Raw genomic sequence first — 13,081 nt, forward strand, 5'->3', positions numbered from 1 at the left:
TAAATACCAAGGGACATGCTTGCTGACTCATATGGTACAGTATGTTTAGTCTCACAACAAACTACTCAACAGTGTTTCAAAATAGCTCTACTATTTTGCATTCCCACCAGCAGTGAATGAGAGTTCCTGTTGCTCCACATCCTTGTGTTCTTGTCTTGCCAGCAGTCACTGTCAGTGTCCCATATTTTGGTCATTCCAATAAGTTTGTAGTGGTTTCTCATTGTTGTTTTAATTTGCAAGTCCCTAAACCCCATGGACAGAGGAGCCTAGCAGGCTACAGTCCAAAGGGGTGCAAAGAGTTGGACACAACTGAGCAAATGAGCACTCACAATGACATATGATAACGGAGCATATTTTCATATGCTTATTTGCTATGTATATTTTTAAAATGTTGAGGTGTATCTTCAAGTCCGTTGCTTATTTTTAGTCAGATACTTCATCTTATCATTGAGTTTCAAGGGTTCTATGTATATTTTAGATAACAGTTCTTTATCAGATATATCTTTTGTAGCTATTTTCTCCCAGTCTATGACTTGTTTTCTCATTCCCTCGACTTTGTCTTTCACAGACCAGAAGTTTTGAATTACAATACAGTATTATTGACCAATAAATTATTTTAACTCTGTATTTGATTTTGTAGCTATGAAAGCTATCATTGAATTCCAAAGTCATCTAGATTTCTGCTATGTTATCTACTAGGAGTTTTATAGTTCTGCATTTTACATTTAGATCTCTGATCCATTTTGTGTTATCTTTGTGAATGGTATAATATGTTTAGATTTTTTTTTGCATGTGGATATCCACTTGTTCCAGCAACATTTGTTGAAAAGTCAGTCTGAAAGAATCAAAAAAATGAAAAACAAACAATGAAAAAGCCTTGAAACTCATAGCAATTATAGCACGGTTTCAAGATCTGCACAATCATGTCATCTGCAAGCATAGTTTCATTTCTTAATTTTCATGCCTTTCATTTCCTTTTCGTATCTCATTCATTAACTAGAATTTCTAATATTATGTTGAAAAGGGTTTTTAATCTTTTACCTGATCTTATAGTTTATAATTGGAGAAGGCAATGGCACCCCACTCCAGTACTCTTGCCTGGAAAATCCCATGGATGGAGGAGCCTGATAGGCTACAGTCCACGGGATCCTGAAGAGTCTGACACGACTGAGCTACTTCACTTTCACTTTTCACTTTCATGCTTTGGAGAAAGAAATGGCAACCCACTCCAGTGTTCTTGCCTGGAGAATCCCAGGGATGGGGGAGCCTGGTGGGCTGCCGTCTATGGGGTCGCATAGAGTTGGACATGACTGAAGCGACTTAGCAGCAGCAGCAGCAGCAGCAGCAGCAGCATAGTTTATAATATTATGTTGAAAAAGATTCTTAATCTTTTTCCTGATCTTATAGTTTCTCACCATTAAGTATTATATTAATTTTAGGCTTTTCTAGGTTTTTAAAAAATTAAATTGGGGAAGTTCCCTTCTAGTTTTAGTTTTCTGTGAGTTTTTAATCATGAATGGTTGTTGGATTTGCGTTTCTTTCCATGTGTTTATATGATCATGTGACTTTTCTTCTTTGGCCTATTGTGTGCTGTGCTGTCCTTAGCTGCTCAGTTATGTCTGAGTCTCTGAGACCCTGTGGACTGCAGCCTACCAGTCATCTCTGTCCATGGAGAATTCTCCAGGCAAGAATACTGGAGTGGGTTGCCATTCCCTTTTCCAGGGGAACTTCCCAACCCAGGGATTGAACTCAGTTCTCCTGCATTGCATGTGGATTCTTTATTGTCTGAGTCACCATGGAAACCCAAGGATACTGGAATGGGCAGCCTATCCCTTCTCCAGGAGCTCTTCCCAACCCAGGAATTAAACCAGGGTCTCCTTCAGTGCAGCAGATTCTTTACCAGCTGAGCTACCAGGAAACCCTTAGCCTACCAGTTACAGTCTATTATTTTTTCACCTGGCATTATTTGGGAGAGGGGCTAAAGTTTTTACTAAGTCAATTCAAGATGAAGAAATATAAGGCCAGGTTTTGCCCTTATTTCCAAATGGTCTTCTTCAGTGCAGCCTTATGTTAGGAAAAACTAATATTTTCATAGCTACCTGTAGTTTCTCAATCACTTTAGAATTTGGAGAGAGGAAAGAGTGTGACTGATTTTTGCCATATGAATAGAGCCATCAGAATTCCTAATATGAGTAGTACCAAACTTAAAGTGAGAATATTATGTGTGTTAAATGAAATTTGTATTTGGGAGAGGTAAGTTAAGTACTTGGTATATGATAAACAATCAATAGTTATTTCTTTTTCTTATTTCCTTTTTCTTCTAATGATGATGATAATGATGGCTATGATCAGATTGAGCTTTTTTGAGTATTATATTGCATATTTTTTCTACCACCTAGACTACATATGCATATTTATAAAGTTCTACTACATGTGCTAATGTTTTTAATGCATTTCATGTCTCAGGTAAGGTAGAATATAAAAAATATAATGTAAAAATAATATAAATTATAATAAAGATCTAAGTATATTTTTATTTTTATCCAGTTAAGAGAAAAACATGGCAGGGGTATTAGTACCTCAGCTTTCATGAGAAAAATATAAGTAAAGAATACTACTATAGAATGACATACATGAAATATTATCGCAGTAGAAGCATCCTGGTTAGGGAAATGAATAGATGCTTAGAAAGGCCACTGAGATCCTGAGTTTCCAGTGCTTGTGATTCCACTGTGTACTGGATTGAGGGAATTGAAAAAGAATCAAACTGTTCTTGGAAAGGGGGGGGGGTGGGTTGAATTGGCAAATTAGAATTGGCATATAATGATATATACACTTTGTGTATATATCCAACTCTTTGCAACCCTGTGGACTGTAGCTTGCCAGGCTCCACTGTCTTTGGAATTTCCCAGGCAAAGAATACTGGAGTGGATTGCCATTTCCTTCTCCAAGAAATCTTCCCAACCCAAAGACTGAACCCGGGTCTCCTGCATTGCAGGTAGATGTCTGAACCATCAGGGAAGCCCGATATATACACTACAATCCATAAGATAGATAGTGGGAACATGCTGTATAGCACAGGGGCACAGGGACCTTACTATGGGATGACCTAGAGTGGTAGTATGGGATGGGGTGGGCGGGAGGTTCAAGGGGGAGGGTATTTATATATATATATATATATATATATATACACACACACACAAACACAGACTGCTGATTCACTTCTTTGTATGATGAAAACTAACATGACATTGTAAAGCAATTATACTCCAATAAGAAAAATTTAAAAAAGAAAGAAATTGAGAATGACTTTTAGAAACTATATAGCAGAAAAAGATATGCAGTTTTGTCAGATCAGATCAGATCAGTCACTCAGTTGTGTCCAACTCTTTGCGACCCCATGAATCGCAGCACACCAGGCCTCCCTGTCCATCACCAACTCCCGGAGTTCACTCAGACTCACGTCCATCGAGTCAGTGATGCCATCCAGCCATCTCATCCTCTGTGGTCCCCTTCTCCTCTTGCCCCCAATCCCTCCCAGAATCAGAGTCTTTTCCAATGAGTCAACTCTTCGCATGAGGTGGTAGCAAAAGAGGGATGGTATTAGGAACAGGATTTTATATCTTTGCTTGTAGTTTAGTGTGCAACACAAACTCTCTCCATTATTTATCACAAGCTTTTTCAATAAACTCCAATAAATCTGCATTGCTTATGAGCAGTTTGATAAAAGGATATGTTTTGAAGGAAGAACGTGCAGGCCTAAATTTATTTTTAATTATTGGCTTGGTGTGAAAACAAAGACTATCTACTGAAAAATAGTCACATTCTAACCAATAATTCAAATTCTCTGTTATGAGTGGTAATGTGCTGCCTACTACTGATGCAGACCTGAACATGATACAGACCCTGCCTTCACAAAGGTCACAATCCTTATTACAGCATACCTTGTAAATCTCACAGTGTATTAGTTGAAAATCTGTTTAAAGAGTTATTGACAAATGTGCCTTGAAAAAGGACTCCTTAGTTAAAGAGGTTTGAAAAATATCGCTCTAACTCCTCTTGGAGATTCCCAAAGCTCTTTAGTACATTAAAGACTGAGATGTCTGTAATTAAATGTACTCTATAGTCACACGTGCTTATTTAAGTGTATTTAAGCTAGTCTTTCCCAAATGTATTTGTTCATGAAATTAATTTTTAAAAGAACATCCCTGTTATCTACTCTTGGACAATATTCCCTGGGAAAATCTCATTTAGAAAACACAACTTTAGCAGGAAAAAAAAAGTGTAAAATGTTATGCTTTTGTAAGGGGGCATGAACTTGTTAACATAATAGCATACGTGAGAGAGCTATCTCTCTTTGAAAATACTCACCCTGTTAGTTCATTGTGTAAGTAATAAGAGCTGCTGTAACAAATAATTCTTAAATCTTAGTAACTGAGACTAATAAAAGTTTATTTCTTGCTTAAGTCACAATTGCAATGTTGATTGGTAAGGAGCATTGATCCCTGGAGTCATTCAGTGAGTCAGGCTTCCTGAAACCATATTCTGAAGCTTCAAGGGCTTTCCCTTGATCCTGTGCACTCTGTTAGCATATAAGCAGAAGAGATTCCTCATAGAGAATTATGCAGATAATTTGGGGAGCCATGCCTAGAAATGGAAAATACCACTTTTGCCCACATTTCATCGTCTGGAACTTGATCATATGGCTTCGTATCTGTTATTATTCCAAACCAGAAGATGAGAACACAGATAAGGGCAGGCAGTTGCTGTTCCTATCACAAATTTTGGAAAATGTCCAAGAATTTACTAGTAGGACCAAAAAGTTAAGAATATTTTAGGTACAAAGAGCTATGTGAATAAAGGGAACAGATTCATATAATGGAAGGATGTTTAGAAGATCTGTGAGAAGTCCAGGCAGCAGATGAGTCTGGAGAGAGCTTGGAAGGAGACTACAAAGAATGTTAAGTCATGCTAAGGCTTCGCACTTTGTATTGTAAAGGATTGGGAATCAATGGAGGTTTCCAAGGTGAGCGAATGAACAGTTTTATTTCATATAAACAGCTCTGAAAAGAGTATCCCAGATGGACTGGAGAGATAGAAGACGTGTGGTAACAGAATAATAGACAGGAAGCTGTTGAACTTGCTTGGAAAAGAGGGTTCATATTCATTACGAGGATTGCACTGGAGATGAAGAGGACAAGCTGACTTGAATAGACAATTTCTTGGAAAAATTAATAAGATTTGATAAAGAGTTTGTTATGGTGAAGAACTAGAAGAGAGAAATGGTTTTAAAGCATAATCAAAACTTGACAATTTACATATTTATGTATTTGTGATCATTTCCTTTGTGGATTTTTAAATGGACATTTATTAAAAGCTTAGTATATTCGGCAGGGGAAATGAATAAGCAATATGTTGCCTTGGACCTTGAATAAGGAAACAAAACTACATTCGTCTATCCATTTCTTACTTTGTTTAAAGAAAGAGAATTTTTTTTTTTTTTTTGGAAAGAGAAGATTATTGAGACTATTGAGAAGGTTTTTGAGCTTGAGAGAATGGTGTCTTAATTTACCAAATATTTTGGAGCTGGAGCAGACTTGGAGGAAAAGATAATTAGTTTATTTTTTCACATAGAGTTGAATGTGACTGTTGGAGGTACATGGCTGAGGTTTGAAAGAGAATAAACTATTTCTTGGAGAGAAAGAAGCAGATAGAATCATTTTAGAATCTTGAGGTTCAGTGAAGTCACTCAGGTGTCACAACTGGAGAAAAAATGGACACGAGAGTCAAAGAGAGAAATCTAAATAAGGCTGAGAGTTTAATGATGGGCAGACAAAACACTGAAATTGCTTAGTGATCAGAAATAAAAATTTACCCAGGGTAGTGTGGTATACAGTAGATAAAAAATGCCCGTTCGTAAAATATGATACCTAAGAGCTTTCTCTCCTTGACCAAAACATTTTCTGTCCATGTCTTAAAAATAAAATGTGTTGCTATTGGAAATAAAAAAATAAACCTCTATGACCTTTACTTAAACATGTTTCCCAAATTGTTTCTTGACTAATTGCTGCATTTTTAACACAGATGCTTTTCTAATAGAAAAAAAAAAAAGTTATATCAGTTTTTCTCCATAGTGTGACTATTTAGTAAACACCAGATTTTATGGAAAAATAGGGGAAAGTGATTTCACTGTCTGCAATGAATATTATGGAATAAGTGACAGTAGGGAAAGTCAGAATGCTCCAGTAGCTTTTGACCACTGATGATGGCATGTGGACTTTGTGAGAAGCTGGAAATGATTGTCACATTTTAATTTATTTGGAGGAAGAAATATGACATGAGTTTCATGACAGATGCGTATCCAAAAGATATGTCTATGCAGGAGAAAGTAAATAGCTGCTAATGGGTCCTGATTTGGGGCATAATCAAAACTTGACAACTTCCATATTTATGTATTTGTGAACTTTTCCTTTGTGGATTTTTAAATGGACATTTATAGAAAGCTTAGAATATTTGGCGGGGGAAATGAATAAGGAATATGTTGCCTTGGACCTTGAATAAAGAAACAAAAATACATTCATCTATCCATTTCTTACTTTGTTTAAAGAAAGAGAAGACTATTGAGCTTTAGCTATATCATTAAATCAGGGCTCCTTATAGATCTGCATGTGCCTCACTGCTCTAAACATTTTTTTTTTCTCTTTCTATCTCTCTTGCTTCTAGACAAAGTGAATTAGTAGTGTTCCAAGTAGAATGAGAGTGGTATGGAATAGAGAACTATGGAGAGAATTTTATCTCTACTTTCTGTGCCAAAGTTCTCCCCAAATTTTTAGTAGTCACAGCTCACTTCACTTGCCTGTGGCTTAGACACTCCCTTACTCCTACATTCCATCAAAACAGCTCTGAGTAAGGTTGCCAAAGATCTCTTCAAGCAGTGGACCAAACACAAAATGCTTTATGCATCCACCCAGTTGAGAGCTCTCTTGTTTTGCTGCTTTGACTTCTGGGAAGTCATTCACTTCTGGTTCTTCCCTTTATCCTATAGCCACTCCCTCTTGTTTCTGTTCCACACCTCAGTTCAGTTCAGTTCAGTCCCTCAGTCGTGTCCTACTCTTGCAACCCCATGGACTGTAGCATGCCAAGCCTCCCTGTCCATCACCAATTCCTGGAGTTTACTCAATCTCATATCCATTGAGTCAGTGATGCCATCCACCATCTCATCCTCTGTCTTCCCCTTCTCCTCCCACCTTCAATCTTTCCCAGCATCAGGGTCTTTTCAGATGAGTCAGTTCTTTGTATCAGGTGGCCAAAGTGTTGGAGTTTCAGCTTCAACATCAGTCCTTCCAATGAACACTCAGGACTGATCTCCTTTAGGATGGACTGATTGGATATCTTTGCAGTCCAAGGGACTCTCAGAAGTCTTCTCCAACACCACAGTTCAAAGGCATCAATTTTTCGGTGCTCAGCTTTCTTTATAGTCCAACTCTCACATTCATACATGACCACTGGAAAAAACATAGCCTTAGCTAGATGGACCTTTGTTGGCAAAGTAATGTCTCTGCTCTTTTAATATGCTGTCTAGATGGGTTATAACTTTCCTTCCAAGGAATAAGTGTCTTTTAATTTCATGGCTGCAATCACCATCTGCAGTGATTTTGGAGCCCAAAAAATAAAGTCTGCCACTGTTTCCACTGTTTCCCCATCTATATTCTATGAAGTGATGGGACCGGATGCCGTGATCTTAGTTTTCTGAATGTTGAGCTTTAAGCCAACTTTTTCACTCTCCTCTTTCACTTTCATCAAGAGGCTCTTTAGTTCTTCTTCACTTTCTGCCATCTGTTCCACACCTAATGGAAACAAAAGCAGGACACTCAAGGGTGGTTTGTTTCCGATTCCTGTCTGCTGACTGTGTACCACATATTCCTAATTTGCTATGTAGCGGTTTATGACATTACTACAATAGAAATTTGGGCTTAGATTTAATATTCAAATGGATTGAAGAACTCAAAACCACATGAAAAAGTCACTAATAATATGACACAAGTAGCTTAACAATATTTCGTGATGTGGGGGAAATCCATAATCATTGTACTACTCAAGTGGGTGAGCCTGTTGTCCTGATTAGATATTCTCACTGACCAGCTGATAAGCTTCTAACACATCCCAGAAAGCTTCCAGTCATGCTTTGCCCTAGTTTGCCATTATAATTGGAGAAGGAAATGGCAACCCAGTCCAGTATTCTTGCCTAGAGAATCCTGTGGACAGAGGAGCCTGGTGGGCTGCTGTCTGTAGGGTCGCGCAGAGTCAGACAATGACTGACCCAACTTAGCATGCACTAGAGAAGGCAATGGCAACCCACTCCAGTGTTCTTGCCTGGAGAGTTCCAGGGACAGAGGAACCTGGTGGGCTGCCGTCTATGGGGTCACACAGAGTCAGACATGACTGAAGCCACTTAGCGGCAGTAGCAGCAGCAGCCATTATAATAGACTGTCCTTATGGCACTTTGTAACTTGCCTCACAAAATATCACCATCCTACCAAATACCACATACCCAGTCAGGTCATTGTTCTGCTTCTTAGAATATTCCACTGCAGCATATTAGGTTTTATACACAGATGCAAATGCACTAGAACTGCAAAGGTGGTTTTGAGGTTCATGAATCTCCCAGGACACCCTGCTTGGTTGCCATGCTCCTTCTGGCCATGCTCTCAGCACTCCTCAAGACTCCCAAAGAGTATTTCCCAAAGAGTGACTTTGTCAGTGACTCCCAAAGAGTATTTCCACCTGTGTCGTTAGAATTTCTAAGTGTAGTTTTGCATCCACATCAGGTAAAATTTGAGTCCTTAGCTTTTACTCCGCCTTCATCACACGCACTCACTTGCAGTCCTGATACAGTTTTTAGCATTACCCCTACCATCTTGGTAAGTGTTCATTGAGAAATACAGAATAGAAGCTACCAGGTTCGTTTTCATGAACACACGATACTTTGCTCCTGAGTTGGCGACAGAAAACTAAGTGCTGTGTAACACGAGACACCGACTCCCTGGGGCCAAGAGTGAAGGCATGCTCACATAGTGGGTGCCACTAAATACTGCTGATTAACTAGCAGCTTCTGGGAGTATAGGGACAGGCATTATTCCCCATGCATATTGTACATTTGTTTATTCATGCATAAAATATTTATGGAGCAAACAGCACTAGAGAAGAAACAGCACAAGCTTCTAGAAGCTCACAATTTAAGGAAGACTTCCCCCCAGTCTCAGACCACATCCAATATCCTGGTCAGCAATTACTGGTAGTCACTCAGGGAGAACTGTCCCACAGTCACTGCTGATACCAAGTACACAACACAGTTAACCCCTGCTTATATTGAGTCCTTTATAAGCCCATCAGCTGTTTGAGGGACAATGGTAATCTTTGATTGTCATGCCATGCCTTGCTTGAACAGCATCAAAGATGCTGTTCTCCCCTTTGCCTTCAGGACCAAGTGTGAGTTGTATGTTGCGGTGGGAGAGGCTCTGTAATTACTGAGACCTGACTATTCTTGACTCATCTGTCACCACTCTCTGGTTGGTGCTTTGCTCACTAACAAAATCAGACTGCTGAACATTTCCCCCACACATCAACATGTTTCTCATTTCCTTTCATTCCTCTCTGCCTATAATGCTTCCCATTTCCATGATCCCCTTCCCCTCCCCAACTGCAATTTGGTGTGGCACCTCCAACCAGCTAATTCCTAATGATCTTTAACAGTTCGGTTGGCCATGACATCCACAGGAAATCATCCCCGACTCCAAGAACACTGGATTTTGGAACACTTCTGTATTCATTAAACACTATTTAGTGTACTCAGTTGCCCCTCTGCAATTTTAACAACCTATTTCCGTGTCTGCCTGCTCACACTGTTGTGACCCTCTTACAAGCAGATCTCTGAATTATCTATTCTTATATACCCATGTTGTGGCTTGGTATCCGATACAATGCAGGAATGAATGAAAAGAATAAACAAATGCAAGAACAGTAAGATTTAGCATTTGATTGTCATGCTAATCAAGTGACTGATTTGCAGTTTGAAATCCCATTTGGTATTGGATAACAAATTCTGGCACCTAAAAATAGTGTTTCTCGAATAATATGAGGGCATTGGTGGTCCTGCGTTTGTACATGTGCTCCATGTGTGTCTTCAATGACCCGGGTTTTCTATAGTTTTGTTCTTCATCCTTAATAAATTATATCCTCCAGATCTTCTCATGGGCATAAATTGGCTGCTTAGAGCCAAGGTGTCCATTAGGATCTTGAACATCAGTAGGAGTTGCCTGGAAGAGCCTGGCCATAGACAGCTACTACTAGACATAAAAGAGACAGAAAGAAGTAGTTTAGATTCTCTCTCTTCCTGTCTTCAATTTTGACCTGTGCCTTCCATTCACTGCACATAGTCAGAAGCATAGACTATAACTCTAGAGTTAGGGCAGCTTGAGAAAAATTTGCAAGGTCAGCTCACTACGATCAGGATATGGATCTGAGAGAAAATGAGCAAATGTCTGGCACAGACAATGGTAGTGGTAGTTGCCGTGGGATTTTTGTTTTTGCTTATTAAACTCTAATACGTGTATGGTACTAGAGGGAATGGATCTGACTTAAGGCCGTGTGCATTCTAGTCAGTACAGACCTTGTCTGTGGTCAGAATCAGGGTGGGGTACGATTTGTGTTTGCCTGTTTCTGGGCTTGTGTAGGTTTACATAGTTTTCTATATGGTCCTCTGTACCTGTTTCCGTGTGTCTGATTTTGTGGATATGACAGATATTTTCTCAGAGGACATTGCAAAGGGGAAAAGGAGCACTTACCATCTCTAGAAAACCCCAAATCTTCTTCAGAGTAACTAGAAATTGATCTTTTCAAGATCACCATTACAACTGTGCTACACGCAATATGCCAGCAAATTTGGAAAGCTCAGCAGTGGCCACAGGACTGTAAAAGGTCAGTTTTCATTCCAATCCCAAAGAAAAGGCAATGCCAAAGAATGCTCAAACCACCGCACAGTTGCAGTCATCTCACACACTAGCAAAGTAATGCTCAAAATTCTCCAAGCTAGTCTTCAACAGTATATGAACCAAGAACTTCCAGATGTACAAGCTGGATTTAGAAAAGGCAGAGGAACCAGAGATCAAATTGCTGACATCTGTTGGATAATAGAAAAAGCAAGGGGATTCCAGGAAAACATCTGCTTCTGCTTCATTGCTATGCTAAAGCCTTTGGCTTTGTGGATCACAACAAACTGTGGAAAATTCTTTAAGAGATGGGAACACTAGACCACCTTACCTGCCTCCTGAGAAATCTGTATGCAGGTCAAGAAGCAACAGTTAGAACCGGACATGGAATAATGGACTGGAGCATGGGTCCCTGAATCAGCACTTGGAAGACATGTGACAAACTTTGTACTTCACATGTGATAAGGAAACAACTTGTGAAGTTAGAAGGGCTTCCCTGGTGGCTCAGGAGGTAAAGATCCTGCCTGCAAAGCAGGAGACCTGGGTTTGATCCCTGGGTTGGGCAGATACCCATTCCAGTATTCTTGCCTGGAGAATTCCACGGACAGAGGAGGCTGGTGGGTTACAGTCCATGGGGTCGCAAAGAGTTGGACACAACTGAGTGACTTTCACTTTCACTTTCTGAAGTTTGAGTGTTGAGTGAAAAAGAAATTGACACAACCCTAAAACACCCTAGATCTGCAGCGATCACTCAAGATACTCTTACACTGATATGAAGAAAGTCTTGTCTTCCTCCTACTCACCATTTCCTGTGATTGATTAATTTCTGCCTGTAATTTGCCTGCTTTGTGTGGATTTAAGAATGAGGCTTTTGCCTCTAGAACAGACTTCTGGTAGGGTTCAGCATTCCACTCAGCAGTTAGAGCATGGCCAATCAGCCAAGAAGCAAGTTGATATTTGCGCAGTCATATCACTAGGCTTTCTTTGAGAACTTCTTTACTGCTATGCTGCTGATCTTTGATTCAAACCTCCCATTTGCTTCAGATATATTATTGAATCAAGCATGGAGAGCAAATTAATCCCCAAGGGCTTTCTGGAAATCAACAAAACAGACTTTTGATGCCATCATCAGATATTCTTCAACAACATTGATGAGGTTAGTGTCATTAGAAAGAAAATACAGATTATCTGCCTTCCTATGTATTTTTAAATGCACTTTAACTAAATAGAGTCTGATGCTACAACTGGTTCTCATTATGCACTAATTACTTGCTAAATCTGATTCAGAAGAACAAAGAAATTTTGAGTTATTCAAGGACAAAAAAACCACCAATTCTCAAAAATGTACATTTTTTACATTCTTACTACTCAAAAATAGCTAACACATATTTCTTCATATTTGAGGGGAAAATCTCCCAGGCTAAGGAATCTGTTCCAAGTTTTGTCAAGGAAAGAATTTATGCTTTAATTTGGTTCCCTAAATAGAAGGAAGTTGGAGTAGGCAATCTTCTTGGTTCTAAAATGTATCCAAAATACTTAATAGTATTTTTAGCATGATTTTTTACTTTGATTTTTTATCTTGATTTTGACTTTCCCAAAGTGTTGTAACTCTTGATTATCTGTTAAGATTGCTCTTTTTCTCAAGTGTTTATGGACAACTTTTCACACTAGGCGCCTTCTTTGAAATTTGCAATATCACCAGCATATTGAAAGTTCTGGCATATCCCTCTGTAAAGACAATCTCCCCATTCCCTGGCAAACTTTGTTTCACAAAATAACTTCTTTTCTAAATATGTTTAGTCACTGCTGTGTTTTTCACTTTCCACAGGAATTCTTTTTTGTAAAAACAGTCATCTTGTTTTTTTCTAAATTCACCTGATTCTCTCAAAGTAAATCCTTAAAATGTGATTCGAATGCATCTGAATTTCTATCATTTATGTAATTTACTATTTCCTTCATCATTTAGTGTAGTGCTATGCTAGATATTCAATGCATGGTTCTTTAAACTTGACTAATCCAACCAGTCCATTCTGAAGGAGATCAGCCCTGGGATTACTTTGGAAGGAATGATGCTAAAGCTGAAACTCCAGTAC

Source organism: Bos javanicus, chromosome 6, assembly GCF_032452875.1.
Source record: "Bos javanicus breed banteng chromosome 6, ARS-OSU_banteng_1.0, whole genome shotgun sequence".
In the NCBI taxonomy this organism is placed as follows: Eukaryota; Metazoa; Chordata; class Mammalia; order Artiodactyla; family Bovidae; genus Bos; species Bos javanicus.